The 19074-nt window shown below is 41.0% G+C and overlaps 1 protein-coding gene across 1 annotated transcript in view; it reads right to left on the bottom strand.

Moving 5' to 3' along the window:
- Window positions 1-19074, bottom strand: part of IMPG1 (interphotoreceptor matrix proteoglycan 1) — a 157049-nt gene that overhangs the window by 122383 nt on the left and 15592 nt on the right.

Here is a 19074-nt window from a genome sequence, read left to right as displayed (position 1 = left end):
CAGCCTCATGTGAAGAGTTGACTCATTGGAAAAGACTCTGATGCTGGGAGGGATCAGGGGCAGGAGGAGAAGGGGACGACAGAGGATGAGATGGCTGGATGGCATCACTGACTTGATGGACGTGAGTCTGAGTGAACTCCAGGAGTTGGTGATGGACAGGGAGGCCTGGCGGGCTGCGATTCATGGGGTTGCAAAGAGTCAGACACGACTGAGCAACTAAACTGAACTGAATAACCTATAATGGAAAAAATCTGAAAAAGAATATATATATGTGCATAACGGAATCACTTTGCTGTATACCTGAAGCACTGCAAATCAACTATATTTTGATTTAAAAAAAGATTGATTTCCTGGTGAACATATACATTTGTGTGTTATAGGTGAAGCATACGATAAATGATTAGAGAAAATGAAAAACTGGTCCTGTGGCTTATGGAAGTTTTATTTTAATGCAAATGTCAAATTCCAATGATAAAGCATTTTCAGAAATCAGGGAATAGCAGAATGAGCCGATCAAGTGTATTTTTAAAAAAAGTCTCGAATCATCTTGCCTTTAGGAACTGCCAAATATTGAAACGATTTCCCACACATCTCTCTAAAAATCACTCCCCACTTAGCACTCAAGCCTCCCGAGAGATGCCTCTTTTGATAGACATTATAATTCAAGTAGGGAATGATATAGCACTGTGGTACCCAGAGGTGTGCTCTTGATGAGGAAGTGGAGTGCTTCTAAAAACCAAGGGGAAAAAAATGCAGCCAAACAACCTCCCTGCCCATTAGTCGCAGCCCTAGGATTTCTGTGTGGGCAGGGCTCTGGGGGTGGCAGTGTGGTTGAAAGTGATTTGAGGCGTTAGAATTTCATTTACAGAGCATGCTTGATATTTTATGAAGGATGATGAGAGAAGGAGTGGAAGACAGGCCAAAGAGAGGGTGTTGGCAGAGGATTAAACTCCTGGAGCCATTCATCTGGCCGCCACTGTGGTGTCTGGTAGGGTGAGGTCTGGATTTCATTTGTAACTTTGTGGACCTCTCATAAAAATACCTTACATTCACAGAACACTATTTTATTTTGAGTTTTCTTCTATATATATTATTTCCTATCATTGTCACAAAAGCTGTACTATATAGATGCGTATGCATGCTAAGTCACTTCAGTCTGTCAGGCTCTTTGCGATCCTATGGACAACAGTCCACCGGGCTCCTCTGTCCATGGGATTCTCCAGGCAAGAATACTGGAGTGGGTTGCCATGCCCTTCTCCAGGGGATCTTCCCAACCTAGGGACTGAACCCATGTCTCCCGTACCTCCTGCACTGCAGGCAGATTCTTTAGCACTGAGCCACTGGGGAAACTCCACTATATAGATGAAACAGATACTATTTTATATCTCCATTTACCACCCAGTTGGGTACTGGGATCCAGAGCTGTCAGAGCATGTTAACAGTGTGGTCACATCTCCATTCCTCCCCTCCCATTCCACCTCCTTCCTTTTAGCCAGTCTACTGTTTAAGAGATGAATTACTGATGACCTGGGACCACTTACTCTGGCCCCTGGAGACCACCAGCATGTGGATTACAAAGACTGATGCTGTCATTTTACTGAAGAAGGCACTCCACCCCTTAGCTTCTGAAATACTGTCCAGATGAGGGGATCAAGCAGAAATGTAAGCATGTAGCTGCAGAACCCGGAGAAGGCAATGGCACCCCACTCCAGTACTCTTGCCTGGAAAATCTCATGGATGGAGGAGCCTGGCAGGCTGCAGTCCATGGGGTTGCTAAGAGTCAGACATGACTGAGCGACTTCACTTTCACTTTTCACTTTCATGCATTGGAGAAGGAAATGGCAACCCACTCCAATGTTCTTGCCTGGAGAATCCCAGGGACGGCGGAACCTGGTGGGCTGCCGTCTATGGGGTTGCACAGAGTCGGACACGACTGAAGTGACTTAGCAGCAGCAGCAGCAGCTGCAGAGCAATTCAAACCTTGCCACAAAGCATATAAACCCCTCCTTCACTGGGGGTGGGGTGAGTGGGCTGATGGAGTCCGGGTAGGAACACATTCTCTGTCACATTGAGGAGGCTCAAAGGACACTGCCAGTCTTGGGGAGTGACCCATTCTTAGAGACTCGTCTGCTCACCCAGGCAAGCAACAGAGCAATAACGTGAAATCTCTGATTGGAACACAGGGGTCAGCAGCTTCTGAAGGTCTCCAGGTGATTCCAAGATGTGGACAGGTTTGGGAACCACTGTTTTGTGGATCTGTAAGGAGACCTTCAGCTGAAGAGTCAGGAGAACCCTCTTCTCATTGGCTTAAACAATAAGGGAGTTATTACTGCATGTGAAAGAAAGCTAAAAGGTAAGAACTGCCTGCTGCAATGAAACCCTGCTTGCCTTTCTACTACTCTCATTTTCTCTGCTCCATCCCCTCACGTGGGACTTTATTTGTAGGCCAGCTTCCACCAAATTAAATGCGCTTGCCCTGTTCATGTTGAAAAATAGCCTTTCCCTACAGTCTGGCTGATCCACGCCACGTGCTTAGATGAATACCAGCTGCCAATGGGGATACGCTGGCGCTATTAGCTTGAGCTGAGTGGTCCTGGGCAGGGAATTGGGATGATCCTGAGTGCCTCATTCTAACTGGAGGTGGGGGTCAGCCTTCCCTCTGTCAGGTGGGCTGCACGGCAGAGTGGAAGGTGCCCATTCCATGTCAGGGCCAAAGCTGCCCAAGGGGGAGTCTAGAAGCTGAATCCACAGCCATGAGTGGCCACTGCAGTTGGTAAGACGGGAATTTTAGTTTAGGAATGTTAATTTCTAATAAACTCTTTGCAACATTCACAAAGTTTTGTAATCGTATTTCAATCGCCATGAAGAACGGAAGAGAAAAAATGTGCGTCATCGGATAATTCTAAGCCTCTCTGGTTTGGTGAGCACAGACCCCACTGGGGGAGCTCGTGTTCCCACACTCCTGCACCCCCCGTCCTTGCCATGGCACCTGGCTGCAGGGTGGGGCCCTGCTCTTAGGCTGGTCTTGCTCTCGCCTGAGCCACCTCCAGAGTATTTGGTCCTTTGGGGTTGGTCTGTTCTTACTTGCTTGTTATGCTCTGGTAGAACTCTCTGAATGGCTTGGTTTGGGAATAGTATTTCCACCCTGGCTCTGGGAACAAAGCCCCCATCCTGGAATTTTTCCTAATCAGATCCCTTTGGATCTTAACACTTTGCTGATACCCAGGCTCGCTCACAGAGATCCTGCTAGATCTATGACTTTGGACTTCATCTTATCAGAGTGGGAACAGAAGGAGAGATGAGAAGGTCACAGATTTCCCTGTTTCCCTGCATTCTCATGGGATCTGAGCTATTCCCTTTCCCTACCAGGGCTGATCTTTCACAAACCTCCACGTGTCCATAAGTCCACGTCGCTAGTGGTCAACAACGAGGTGAACTAGGAGGGTGTGGGACTTGGTGGGCTTTGGGTCTCCTGATTTCTTGCTTCTGTCCTTTCATTCTCAATGTGTCCCTACTTGGAAAATAAATAATACAGTCACCAGTTTTTCAGATCTCCTGTGGAAGGAGACCTAATGCAGGTACTCTGCAAACGGCTGCCTCCCTCCTCAAGGAAACACCGAGTTCCATTTTTGAATGTCTACCTAGATAATTCTTTCCTTTGAGCTGAAAATTATTTTCCAGTAGCTTCCACACATTAGTTCTACTTCTGCCCTCTGGTCTAGCAAAGACCAAGTTACATATGCTTCTACAAGCAGTTCCTTGTATTTTCTTTATATTAGGTACTTTTTTACTTTAGGATAAACATCCTCTACCTTTCTTTGGTTTCTTGCATGACCTAAGTATCAGATTCCCCAGCCTTCTGTGTTTCTTCAGATCACATGAAGCCAACCACAGGGGACCCACTCTGATAATACTTTCATTTGAGCAGGGTGCCCCCATCCCCTGTCATCTCTAGAGAAAATGTGGGCAAGATTTTTGAGAAGAGAGGCTTAAGGTTACCTGGGCTCAAGAATATTTACAAGACAGGCTACATTGATGAAATCTGTCTCTTTCCCCAGGATTTCAAGTAAAAACAAAATATATGTAATGTAAAGAATTGAAACATGTAATGTTACAAATTTAGAGGAGGTAAAAAGAGTTGATATTTATTAGAGCTAATGAAAGCACTCTTGGGTAAAATAATTAGATCACATTAGATACTGTCCTTCAGTGTTGCATAAATTGTAATGTTGATGTTGAACTGAACTCCGATTCTCAGGATACATTTTTATGAGCTGATAGTTTTAGTTCATATAAGTATTTGGAAGGTATGGGGTATTTGGAAGGTATGGGGTAAAAGTTTAATGAGAATGAGTTGAGAGTTGAAAGACTTGCTATAAAAAAGGAGTGCATTTAATAGATTGGAAAATTTTTTGAGGCAGAAAATATTTCTGTAAGATAGTGATAAAACATAAGTATAACCTGTATGATGATGAATTGGGTGTCATCAACAACTGTCTCTGGATGAAGTTCAAAGTTACAAAGAGAAAGACAAAGTGATTTCATTAAAAAAGAAACTATATTTTTCATAGTATTAGAAAAATTTAGTTAAATATGCATTTGGATAACAGTGCAGTTGAGTTATATTATATTGTAGATTAATCTTAAAGAAAACAATCCATAAGCCAGTAGTTTTGGGAAATAGTCATATCATTGGATGAAGGAAAGAGGAAATTAATACATTTGTCTATTCAGAACTTCTAAGTACAGAGGTGGTGGTGGTGATTTAGTTGCCAAGCGGTGTGGGACTCTTGCAACCATGGACTGTGGCCCACCAGGCTCCTCTGTGCATGGGATTTTCCAGGCAAGGATACTGGAGTGGGTTGCCATTCCCTTCTCCAGGGGATCTTCCCAACACAGGGATCAGACCTGTGTCTCCTGCGTCCCAAGTGGATTCTTTACCGCTGAGCCGCCAGGGAGGAGTAACAGCTAATATTCATGGCGCTTAACTTTTAAATTTAACTTGAATATGTCCGTTATTTGTGAAAGAAAAATGTAGCAGCAACGCAAACTACATGTCACTCCACTATTCAAAGTGTTTTAATTAATAGTACCAGCGGTGCCCGCGGCCTGGCTCTGTGACTGACCAGCTGTATAAGAGGTATAAAATTGACCTCTCTGTCTAAATTTCTCCACTGTAAAATGGAGACTTGGTGGCTATCTTACAGGGTTTCTGTGATATTAGAAGAGCTACGGTGTTGGGCACAGTGGTAAGTGCTCGATAAAAACTCATCTGATTGATCACAGATTTCGCGTACCGCATCGCCCTTCCTTGCTGACTCTCTTGCACGGTACTGCATCGCGGTCCACGGACTAGACTGCGCATGCCCCATGCATCCCTGTGCTTCCATGCTGCTTGTACATCTCAGGCTTGTGTCTTCGTAGAGAAGGGCTCTTTTCTTCCCCCTTTTTTTGTTGGGCTCCTCTTTTTCCTTCAAGGTCCGGCTCTCCTTCTCTCTTAAGTTTTCTCAGATCTCACGTGCAGAATTCACGTGTGGGTTCCTCCAGCCCCTCTAGCCTGGCTCAGATCTTTTTTACATTTACTGATTTACTGTATTCACTAGGTTTCTACTGTTTCAGGCCCACTGCGGTAGGTAAAGGTAAATTAGGTGAACGACTGTCATGGACCTTGTGTGTAGTGCTTGCTTTGTCCTGCCTTGCACAATAATTTGTTGTAAATATATGATTTTAGACTGCAAATACCTTTGGGTTTGCAAATACCTAGAACTTTTAGACAGCAAATTCCTGTGTGTTATAATCCTACCCTCTCCCCAAGTCACCTCAGTGCTTGCCTAGTACAGTGTTTTGTACACAACAGATATGCAATACATAGCCATTAAGAGACCTAGTGAAAAATTCCTATAGCAATAGTGAGTCTTTTATGTATGGGCATGAGTTAATTTGTTTTATAAACCATTAGACTATGAAAAATAGCTTCATATGTCCTGTCAACCTACACTATTGCAATCTTCCTTTGAAACATCTACTCCTTTCCACAGTGTTGAATATCAGAGGTTTTGGATACAGTCATCTTATTAAAGATAATATCCTAAGTGAAAAGACAAATAAAAAATCCTTTGTGAAAGAAAACCAAAAGAACAGAAAAGAGATGGCTTATACACAAATTATAATTTAGTAAAATCATCATCCCCACAATCTTTCAATTTATCCAAGAGTAAACAAACGAACAGGAAACTGAGTCATTAAAAACATGAGTGTAATAGGAAAGGAAATTAATATTGCCTGGCTCTTTAGGAGGACAAGCCCTCCACTCTCTTACCCCCCAATTATTGTACTTGATAGGCAAAACCATAGCCAGGGTTAAACCCTGCTCTTTGCCTTCTCCTCACTTGCACCCTTGTAGCTGAACTCGGCTGGAGAAAAACAACCATTAGGACTCACTTTAAATTTATGATCCTTAAATAATATCACACTACATTTCTCTGGTCCATTGAGTTTCTCTCTCTTGGACAACTATGCACAACTTATCTCAAATTTCCTGCACTTCTTGCCAATTCTCAGTCTCAGCTGATGACCTTGCTTCACATTTTTTTTTTTTTTTTGAGAGCAGAAGGAGCCAGAAGATAACTCCTTGGATTTCTAGCACTGCATCACCTCACTGGCTGCATCTGACCTCAAATACTCACACTTTCTCTTCTGTGTCTGATGACTGATCTGTGCTCCTGTCTAAGGCCAGTTCCTTTACTTATGCTCTGGATCCCAGACTTTTCACCTCTCAAGGATATTCTTCCAGAAATGCTCCTTGTTCACCTACTGGATCATTTTTTTCTCTTTCTACTGGATCATTCTTTTTAGCCTGTAGACATTCTATTATTTTCTCCTTCTACTTAAAAGATTCTTTCTTAATATCACTTTCCCTACATTTTTCTATTTGCGCTTTCAGCAAAACTCTTGGAAAGATCTGTTTTTACTTCCTTTCCCGACAAAAGCAAGGTTCTACATGAGTAAGGGAGGATTTCTGTGACATCATGTGCAAAGCTATCGACATTTCCCTTTCCTTCTTTTTACTTTTTTATTTAAAAAATTTTTGTTTGCAATGTGTTCATAAGTGAAAAAGGGAAGGCAAAAATTGCTCAGTTGTGTCTGACTCTTTGTGACCCCATGAGCTGTAGCCTGCCAGGCTCCTCTGTCCATGGAATTCTCCAGGCAAGAATACTGGAGTGGGTAGCCATTCCCTTTTCCAGGGGATCTTCCCAACCCAGGGATGGAACCCAGGTCTCCCACATTGCAGGTGTATTCTTTACTGTCTGAGATAGCAGGGAAGCCCAAGAATACTGGAGTGGGTAGCCTATCCCTTCTCCAGGGGATCTTCCGGACCCAGGGATCGAACTGGGGTCTCCTGCATTGCTGACGGATTCTTTACCAGCTGAACTATCAGGGAAGAAGCCCTAGCATGCTCATAGAGCCCGTTGTATTCAACATGTTATTGCGTTACTTCACCAGAAGGTGTCGCTATGCAACACATAATATAATGAAAGCTGCCCACTGGATAATGAAATAATCAGTTCTTTGACTTTGGGATTGTACCTGTTGAACACTGACATGTGGTGATGGAGGTGATGGTGAGGGTTGTGATTCTGCAGAAAAGCAGACTATTTGAGGAAGGGCTGAGACTTAATATGCTGAAATGGACTCCCACTGAACTGGGAGGTACTCCTGAAAGGCTTGCCAGATGCGAAATATTTAGGTGGTGGGAAGGAGGACCACAAGTCCACAGGAGGCATCTTTCAGCAGACTGAAGAAGGTGGTTGACATGACACCGATGTTTTAAGTTGGGGATTAAATTATGTTTTAGAGCCAGACATCCTGGAATGTGAAGTCAAGTGGGCCGTAGGAAGCATTACTACAAACAAAGCTAGTGGAGGTGATGGAATTCCAGTTGAGCTATTTCAAATCATAAAAGATGATGCTGTGAAAGTGCTGCACTCAATATGCCAGAACATTTGGAAAACTCAGCAGTGGCCACAGGACTGGAAAAGGTCTTCCAATCCCTAAGAAAGGCAATGCCAAAGTGTGCTCAAACTACCACACAATTGCATTCATCTCACATGATAGCAAAGTAATCCTCGAAATTCTCCAAGCCAGGCTTCAGCGATATGTGAACCTTGAACTTCCTGATGTTTAAGCTGGTTTCAGAAAAGGCAGAGGAACCAGAGATCAAATTGCCAACATCATGGAAAAAGCAAGAGAGTTCCAGAAAAACATCTATTTCTGCTTTATTGACTATGCCAAAGCCTTTGACTGTGTGGATCACAATAAACTGTGGGAAATTCTGAAAGAGAAGGGAATACCAGACCACCTGACCTACCTCTTGAGAAATCTGTATGCAGTTCAGGAAGCAACAGTTAGAACTGGACATGGAACAACAGACTGGTTCCAAATAGGAACAGGAGTACATCAAGGCTGTATATTGTCACCCTGCTTATTTAACTTTTATGCAGAATACATCATGAGAAACGCTAGGCTGGATGAAGCACAAGCTGGAATCAAGATTGCCAGGAGAAATATCAATAACCTCAGATATGCAAATATCACCACCCTTATGGCAGAAAGCAAAGAAGAACTAAAGAGCCTCTTGATGAAAGTGAAAGAGGAGAGTGAAAAAGTTGGCTTAAAGCTCAACATTCAGAAAACTAAGATCATGACATCCAGTCCCATCACTTCATGCCGAATAGATGGGGAAACGGTGGAACAGTGGCTGACTTTATTTTTTTTTGGCTCCAAAATCATTGCACGTGGTGACTGCAGCCATGAAATTAAAAGACACTTACTCCTTGGAAGGAAAGTTATGACCAACCTAGATAGCATATTAAAAAGCAGAGACATTACTTTGCCAACAAAGGTCTGTGTAGTCAAAGCTATGGTTTTTCCAGTAATCATGTATGGATGTGAGGGTTGGACTGTGAAGAAAGCTGAACACCGAAGAATTGATGCTTTTGAACTGTGGTCCTGGAAAAGACTCTTGAGAGTCCCTTGGACTGCAAGGAGATCCAACCAATCCATCATAATGGAGATCAGTCCTGGGTGTTCATTGGAGGGACTGATGTTGAAGCTGAAACTCCAGTAATTTGGCCACCTCATGCAAAGAGCTGACTCATTGGAAAAGACTCTGATGCTGGGAAAGATTGAGGGCAGGAGGAGAAGGGGATGACAGAGGATGAGATGGTTTGATGGCATCACCGACTCAATGGACATGAGTTTGGGTAGACTCTGGGAGTTGGTGATGGACAGGGGGGCCTGGCGTGCTGCAGTCCATGGGGTCACAAAGAGTCAGACACAACTGAGCGAGTGAACTGAACTGAACTGCAACACTCAATCCTGGGGCTGACCCAGATTGTGCCACCCAGGGTAGCAATGACAAGTTTGGAAATGTCTAAATGTACAGAAAGGGAAATCAATGAAACAACCATTGGATTCAAACACTGAATGCCAACATTATATTACCCAAAGGAAAAGTCACATCTGGCTGGGGTAGAGAGGCTGCTCTGAAATACTGGGCTTTTGACCCTTCATTTATCGTGTCAAAATTAGATTGCCTGGGCACCGCCTAAACATGCCCTCTAGTTCTTGTGAATGTTAGCCCTTCAGTCAAAAGTATCTTTTCCATTCTAGGCTCTAGGTTGGTTCTTTGATACTGACTGGCATCCTGGAAACCATCTCCCTATCATATCACTGAAGAGTTTATTTTTTTCCTTCATGTACTAAAGTTGGCTGCTAGTCATAGATTGCTTGGGATTCCCAGGTGACTCAGAGGTAAAGAATCTGCCTGTCAATGCAGGACATGCCGCAGATGTGGGTTCAATCCCCGGGTCGGGAAGATCCCTTGGAGGAAGGCATGGCAACCCATTCCAGTATTCTTGCCTGGAGAGTCCCCATGGACAGAAGAGCCTGGCAGGGTAGAGTCCATGGGGGGGCGGGTCACAAAGAGTTGGGCACAATTTAGTAGACACACACACACACACAGATTGCTTACAACTTTTCCATTTCAGGGCTTAGCCTTGCCCTTGAATCTGCTTCTTTCTAGGTTATGTATTCACGTGGATCTTTACTAACCTGTTCAGACCAGACACTCTTTTCTAGAGAAATATTTTCTCACCATCTAACATTGCAGGTTTATAATCCAGGATTACTGTACGTGTATAGTGACAGTAATAGACTATAGGAAGAGGAGAATGGGGTTTTTGCGGCATTATTGTTATGAGAGTAGCAGTGGCTGGGCTGGGAAAAGCACTTAGTGAACCCATTATGTTTTCCTAAGGGAAAGCGTTTCAGTGGCTAATGAATGAATTAACAGGAGTGGAGATGGAAGTTACTGGAATCCTACAGAATAAAAATCTCCATTTGAAGAACAGGACTCCACAGAGAGAAAGTAGATAACACTCCAGGACCAAATCAATGACTGGAAGTCTTAAAAAATAATAATTTAATTTCACATGTGCTTTCCAGACAGACCTTAACAAAAAAGAATAAGCAGTTGTGGCCTTTCTGCAAACGCTCAGCTTGCTTGTGATCTGTTATATCCCAGTCCTCCCCCCTCCATTAGAGGAAATGCTCAGTTACCCACTTGAAATTGTTTTTCTTCAAAGATTAAGGGCAACTAAATGTACGTCATGCTTAACATACCTGAACATGCCTCAAAAATTACGCAGAGGTACTGAACACCTTCAATGCTGTTCCAGAAAGTGGCATGGATTTTAAGCACACTGTCTTCTGCATGATCAAGCAGAGATCGCAAAAGCTCCTACTTCTGCTTTCCCATCTTATGCGTAGTTCCTACTGAACTTCCACCGTGACAGCCCCGGTGCGAGTGTGTTGGAATAAGTGATAGGAAAAAGGACCATAGGGATTAAGGGCAATTCCAGTGATTTTTTTTTTTTTAGGGGAAAATGAAGGGAATAAACATGTGCTCAGTCGCTCAGTTGTATGTGACTCTTTGCGACTCCAGGGACTGTAGCCCACCAGGATCCTCTGTCAATGAAATTTTCCAGGCAAGAACACTGGAGTGGGTTGCCATTTCCTACTCTAGGGGATCTTCCTGACCCAGCGATCTAACCCAAGTTTAGTATTGCAGGCATATTCTTTACCGACTGAGCCACAGGGGAAGCCCTTGAGAGTCCGCATGCACGGTGATTATCAGTGATGCAGCTGGTGGGTGCCACACCATTGTCCTCTCAGAAGCCTTGGAAGCTGGATGCCATCGCAGCCTTCCTTGCCTCCAGCACTAGCCTTGTTCAGCTCCACTTTTCCCTGCTGAGGGTGAAAGCCAATGCTTGCTTCTCTCAAAGAATCAGAGCAGATGCATTATTTTTCTTCACAATGCAAAAACCAGGTTTGGCCACTGCTTTTGCTACATCAGGAGGAACGGATTAGGACCTGGGAAAACCATTACAAGAAACAACAGTTGCTATCTTCTATTCTCTTGTATATTCATATGGATACATCTGTATTGAGCTCCTCTTCCATCTCACTGAACTGAGGAAAAAAAAAAAAAAAGAGAAAGGACAGGATCTATAAGTGAGATGCTGGGAAATTTTGCTGAGGACATATACAGCTTGGTAACAGGGCAGAAACAGAACTGAAATTGAAGGGAGAAGTAGAAAAGAGAGGGGTGAACAACAGAATCCCTGCTGGATAGTTCAGGGAACTATATTCAATAATCTGTTATAAATCATAATGAAAAAGCATTTGTAAAAGTATGTATATATGTATAACTGAATCACTTTACTGTACAGCAGAAAATAACACAATATTTCAAATCAACTCTACTTCAATAAAAAAATAAGCTAAATAAATAAAATAAAAATGCCTACCAAGTTAAAAAAAGGAGAGTTCATTTGACTTCTGGGCAAACATTAAAAATGATGGTTTGAAAATATATTTTGCTGATCCGATTTTTACAAAATAATTGTGTATTCATATACTTGGAAGAATCGGAAAAGATCTGTAAAAATGTTAATTACGGATTAAAAAAATAAGAAAAGAGGAATGGAGTAGTGTCTTTTGTGTCCTGGGAGGGGGATGCCCTGTGACCAGCTGGGGTCCTGAGCTCTTCATGTCTGGTAGGTAGCTCAGACAGTAAAGAATTTGCCTGCAATGCGGGAGACCCGAGTTTGATCCCTGGGTGGGGAAGATCCCCTGGAGAAGGAAATGGCAGCCCACTCCAGTAGTCTTGTCTAGGGTATCCCATGGACAGAGGAGCCTGGTGGGCTACTATCCATGGGGTCAACAAGAGTCAGACGCGACTAAATGAGTAACTTTCGCCTTTTTCAGGGAGTGAAGACACAGGAGTCCAGGAGGGCAGCGTCCTTCACTGTACCCTGAACAGAAACAGGTGCTTGCTCCCCACTTCCTTCGAGGACGATGTTTCGAGGGGAAGGAGCATTCTCAGAAAGGACTGGCCTTCTGTGTCCTGAGATAGTCGAGCGACACAGCTGAGGTGCTCGTCACTGCGTAGCTTGGAGATCGTTCATGCTGCCTTCATCTAAGCTTCACAACGGAGCCTCTTGACCAAGGCCCATTCCCAGCCACCTGCCAGGTTCAGAGGCACTGTTTCTGCTGCAGTTCAGGACCACGGGGTGCCCTTAACTCTCAAGTGCCCTCAAGGGTTGCAGTAGTGTGTCAGAGGTCGTGAGAAGCCACGGGATCAACACTTAGCTTCTTCCTGTGGTACTAAATTTACTTGAGCATTTTAGGAGAAAAGTTGAAAATGTTAAGAACTGTAAACGATTTTCACATGAATACACAATCGAAGTCAGCAAAATTCTTTCTCCCTCAAATAAGCCGGTATTGAAAGTGAGACGAGTTGGGTATTTCTATAAGCCGTGATTAACTGTAAAGTGTATTTCCTTGGAAAATGGAGAGTGGAGTTGGATTAGTGCTGAGGTCAGGTTGAAGTAAACGGGATATGAAACTGAGGTGAGAACGATTATGTTGAAGTTGCTGGTCGGCCTGGTTAAGGCTTCTTTTCAGGTGCTGACAAAAAGGAACCAGTGTTTTCCCCAGCTAGATGTTTAGCAACCCCTCAAATCACCCTGGGTAGACAGGTACCTTCTGCGTATCCATATAGGACTAACCCTGTTAAGCCCCTCGAGAAAGGGATGATAGAGGATGTTGTTCTGGTCACCTGATGGTTGGATGGCATCACTGATTCAATGGGCATGAATTTGAGCAAGCTCTGGGATATGGTGAAGGACAGGGAAGCCTGATGTGCTGCAGTCCATGGGGTCACAAAGAGTTGGATGCGACTGAACAACGATCATCTTTTTCTTACATTAACTTCTCCTGGCTTCCCTGGTATGTTAGTTGGTAAAGAATCTGCCTGCAATGCAGGAGACTGGGGTTGATCCCTGGGTCAGGAAGATTCCCCTGGAGAAGGAAATGGCTGGATTTTTGCCTGGATTCATGCTTGGAAAATCCTGTGGGTAGAGGAGCCTAGCGGGCTACAATCCATGGGGTTGCAATAGTTGAACACGATTTAGCAGCTAAACCACCATCACAAACTCTTACTTCTTCCCAGGCACTGACCCATCATGAAAACTTTTAGGGCACCATCTCCATAGATTTCAGAATGTGGAGGTTAAACAAACATACAGGTTATGAATAAGAGAATCAGAATGGAATTTTACAAGTTAATCTGAAATCTGTGCATGATGAGTTGCAATTGTATCTCACAAATGTTTATGGAATGTGACAGTATTCAGAGCATTTTTCTAGCCTGGCTGGACAGAAGTTTGAATGATACAGAGACCAAAGGATTTTGCTGAAACCATACAAGGTCATTCACAAGACAAGTAGTAGCAAATCACAAAGACCTACCAAGAGTCTATAAAAAAAATCCCCCCAAATTAGGAAGAAGCTAATTTCAGAAGCTGGGAGTGCACTGAGGAAATATATCACAGGCAGGAATACAGATTTGCTTAGGGGACACATTAATGACATGGGCAAAATACCCACTTTCTTCTGGTTCCAGCTGTATTGGTGTGTTTCTCCCTGTGATCCTTAGGGCTGCTATCTATTGGGGCATATTTATCTCAGTAGAGTCTAACCATGCCTGAAGTACTCATAACAGAAATATCCCTAATTTAGCCTAGCATCTTTGTTTTCTGAATCTTTTTGGTACTTGTGATTCTAATATTGCAAACTATGAAACAATTCCTCTTAAATTTTAGTGCTCTCATGTAAGCCTGATCTTAGAGTATATTGGGAGTTCTGAGTAAAGAGTCTTGCATGTAAAGTGTTCTTGCATATATTGCCATAAAAGAGTGATCCTGTAGCTACTTAAGGAGAGTTGGAGACAAATTAAACAGTTTAAACAGCTATAAATCTGTGCCTTTCTTTTTTAAAAAAATTTGTGTTGTGTAATCCATTTTTTTTATTTTTAAAAAATTTTTAATTGGAGTATAATTGCTTTACAATGTTGTGTTAGTTTCTGCTGTACAATGAAGTGAATCAGCTATATGCAAACCTCCTTTTCGGATGTACCTCCAACCACCCCATCCCATCCATCTCTACCTTTCTTGTGCTTAAGAACCTATCACAGTTCTTGTAGAGAAGAAAGGTCAATTGCGGTTTGAGTACCTGGGGGGCTGAAGTTGCAGTAAGATAGCTCTGCTTTCCTAAGTTGTTTCCCGAACTTGGGCAAATAATCTCTACATGCTTTAACTTTCTAACCAACAAAAGGTATAACTATAATCCCACCATAGTTTTGTATTAATGTTTGCATTTTTTTTTAAAATAAGAGCTTTTAATGATTGTAATGTATACAGCTTGGGCTGTTTGGCAAAACCCTGCGATATACATTAATGATGCTTTATTTAAAAACGCAAAACCGAAAAAAACAAAAAACAAACAAACAAAAACCCCCCAAAACAGTCCATGTTGAAATTGATCAGTGTAAGTTAAATCATGGGTCCAGCCTAAAAAAAAACCATCGTTTAATGTTTGCATGTTATATAGTTCTGTTTTGTTTTGAAGATCAAATGAGAAACTAGATGTTAGGATTTTGCAGAAGGCCTGACCTAGTGTTGGCTGTTATTCTATTTTGAAGTTTAAGGCTAGGAATAGGATAGCCTGATTTAGCAAATAAAATATAAGACACCAGTCAAACTTGAATTTCCAATAAACAACTATGTAATTATTATTATTATTTTTTAGGACACATTTGTATATTTGGGACACATTAAGTATAAAAGGACAAAAAAGATTCTGTTAAAAGACAAAGATGGTCAGACTACATTTAAAAAAAACCCCACTATATACTTTTAACAGACACACTTAAAAAAAAGATACGGGGAAGTTGAAATTAAAAGGATGAAAAAAGTTACATTATGCAAACAGTAATCAAAGGAAACTTGGTTTAGCTATGTTAATATCATATTAGATCAGAGGCCTGTTGGTAACCCCTCAGGCCTTGGGGCTGGTTGAGAAGGCCTGATTTGTAGCATTTGCCAGTTTTTATGTGTTATAAAATACATGTACTGATTTCAAGTCACAGAACCCAGAGAGATGTGAACAATTAGTGCCTGTAAATCATTGTGGGCCAGTTCCAGCACACCCATGGACAAAGTTCCTTCCTTGGCAGAAAGCATTACAAAGATGAAGATGGTTACAACATAATGATAAAAGTTTAAAAGTCATCAGAAAGATGTAGCAAATTATAATTTTATATACTAAATAATATAACCTTGAAATATATAAAGCAAAAGTTTAAAGAACAATAAAGAATGTAAAATCAACAATAATAATAGGTGGATTTTAAGAGATCTTTCTTGGTAATTGATGCTGCTGCTGCTAAGTCACTTCAGTTGTGTCCGACTCTGTGCAACCCCATAGATGGCAGCCCACCAGGCTCCCCCATCCCTGGGATTCTCCAGGCAAGAACACTAGAGTGGGTTGCCATTTCCTTCTCCAATGCATGAAAGTGAAAAGTGAAAGTGAAGTTGCTCACTTGTGTCTGACTCTTAGTGACCTCATGGACTGCAGCCTATCAGGCTCCTCTGCCCATAGGATTTTCCAGGCAAGAGTACTGGAGTGGGGTGCCATTGCCTTCTCCATGGTAATTAATAGAGCTGGCAGATTAAAAATCAATAAAGATAGAGGATTGAGAACATAAGTAAACTTAACCAATGGACATATATGGAACATTATAAAAATAAACCTTCTTTTCAAGCTTAGGGAGAACATATGCAACTATATGAATATTGACTATATATTGGACTATAATGCATGTACATTATGTTCTCAATGTTACAATGTTGTGTTAGTTTCTGCTGTACATCTTAGTGAATCAGCTATATGCATACATATAAACCCTCCTTTTTGGATGACTTAAAAATCAGTTTTAAAAAACAAATAGAACATCCCTATGTTTGAAAACTGAAAAAAAAATTCTTATAAATAACATATAAGTAAAAAAATTAACCTATGAGTTAATGAAGAAATCATGCTGGATATTAAAAATATCTTTATCAAATGATTAAAACTTTACATAATAAAACTTGTGGGATATAGCTAAATCACCACTTGAAAGGTAATTTAGCTCATTAAAATGCTTATTTTAGAAAAAGAAAAAAGCTAAATATTAATGAGCTAAGCATCTATCTCAAGAATTTAATAAAAGAAAACAAAATAAATTCAAAAAAGTGCAAGAATAAAGATAAGTAGAGATTAATAAAATATAAAAGAAAAGATAACAAAACAGAGAAGAAAAAGCCATATAAAAGCAAAAAATTTTTCCTTTGAAAATACTAATAACAAAAACAAAAAACATGAGAAAGAGAAGGTACAATTAATTACTATCAAGATTGAAAAGGAAGACATCACTATACTTTCTAATGGCATGAGAAACTTAACAATGTTTTGTTGATAAATTTGAAATTTTGATGAAATGGATAAATTCTAGAAATATGTAAATTACAAATTTATTATACAAAACGAATGTAAGCAGAGACAGAAGAGTTATTATAATCTTTAAAAAACTGAGTCAGTAGCCAAATATCTTTTCATAAATATAACTCTTCACCTAAGAGTTCTATCAAACATTCATGGAAAGAATAACTTTATTTTCATACAAACTCTTAAAAACCTGGTGAGGAAAGTATGAGAAAAAAATCATGGTCCAATCTCACTTATGAATATGAATGTAATAATGTGAAATAAAATATTAGCAAATGGAATCCAGCAGAGTGTGAAAAAAGATGACGACCAAGTTATCTCAGGAATATCAGGTGGGTTTAATATTTGAAATTGATTAAAGTAGTTTTTCACAATGAATTAAAAGGAAAAACCACTTGATAATCTCAGTAGGTACAAAAGAAGTTCATGATATATATCTATTTATCCATGATTAAAACTCTTAGGACTAGAAAGGAACTTTTTAAAACTTGATGTAGCAGATTTTCAAAAACAAAACAAGCACAGAATCTAAAACAAACACCATTCTTAATGGTGAACTATGAAAGCATCCCCTTCCAGATCAGTATCAAGGTTATATGCAATATCAAAGTATATGGTGTATGCAATCACCATCTCTCTTTATATAGAATATAAAGGAAATAAACATAGGCAATAGTGGATGGCCTATGGAAGGCAGTAAGAAAATATAAAGAAGAAGATACAAATACTGAAAAGGGAGATCTTTAGTTTTTGTTATTCAAAAATGGTATAATTTTTAAGCAGAAAACTCCAAAGAATTGCTAGTGAATTTTCAGAATTAAGCTAATTAAGCTAATGTTCAGCAAAGCTAAGGGATATAAAGCCAATTACTTTTCTACACAAAAACTTCAATAAGAGAGCTATTTACAAGATTACAGTTAATACCAAGTAACTAGGGATAAGTCCATGGTGTGGAAGCCCTTTACAATATAATTATGCAACTTTATTATAAAGTACTAATAACAGGAGAGATAGTCCATGTTTCTGGATAGAAAGACTTAACATTATAAGGGTGTCAATTTTTCCCCAAATTGATCTACATATTCAACACAACTCCAATCCAATCTCAGTGGTACTTAGTGATCTAATTTTAGACATATTATAGAAGAGTGGAGAATCAAGAATAGCTTAGACATTCCTGTAGAAAGAGAACAATGTCAGGCAAGCATGGTTACAAGATTTCAAGATTATTATAAATTTGTAATAACTAAAGCAATGTGGTACCAGCTCAGGTGTAATAAAATTAACAAACCCATGTTCAGAACATGGGGAGAGAGGAGGTGACGCTGAGATGTATGGAGAGAGTAACATGGAAACTTACATTACCATATGTAAAATAGACAGCCAATGGGAATTTGCTGTATGTCTCAGGGAATTCAAACAGCGGCTCTGTATCAACTTAGAGGGGTGGGATGGGGAGGGAGATGGGAGAGAGGTTCAAGAGGGAGGGGATATATGTATACCTATGGCTGATTCATGTCGAGGCTTGATAGAAAACAACAAAATTCTGTAAAACAATTATCCTTCAATTTAAAAATAAATAAATTAAAACAAGCAAACAAACAAACCCATGTTCATGACAGAAAAGGCATCACAGACCAGAGAGAGAAGAAGAAACTATCCATTGAATAGTGCTGAAACAATTGATGATCCATATATATATATATTTTTAAAGAAACCATTTTCCTGCTTCACACACATCAGATCAGATCAGATCAGATCAGTCACTCAGTCGTGTCCGACTCTTTGCGACCCCATGAATCGCAGCACGCCAGGCCTCCCTGTCCATCACCAACTCCTGGAGTTCACTCAGACTCACGTCCATTGAGTCAGTGATGCCATCCAGCCATCTCATCCTCTGTTGTCCCCTTCTCCTCCTGCCCCCAATCCCTCCCAGCATCAGAGTCTTTTCCAATGAGTCAACTCTTCGCATGAGGTAGCCAAAGTACTGGAGTTTCAGCTTTAGCATCAGTCCTTCCAAAGAAATCCCAGGGCTGATCTCCTTCAGAATGGACTGGTTGGATCTCCTTGCAGTCCAAGGGACTCTCAAGAGTCTTCTCCAACACCACAGTTCAAAACCTG

Source organism: Bison bison, unplaced genomic scaffold, assembly GCF_000754665.1.
Source record: "Bison bison bison isolate TAMUID 2011002044 unplaced genomic scaffold, Bison_UMD1.0 scf7180017864362, whole genome shotgun sequence".
NCBI lineage: Eukaryota > Metazoa > Chordata > Mammalia > Artiodactyla > Bovidae > Bison > Bison bison.
The sequence above is the reverse complement of the archived record's forward strand: the minus strand, read 5'-3'. Positions and strand labels throughout refer to the sequence as shown.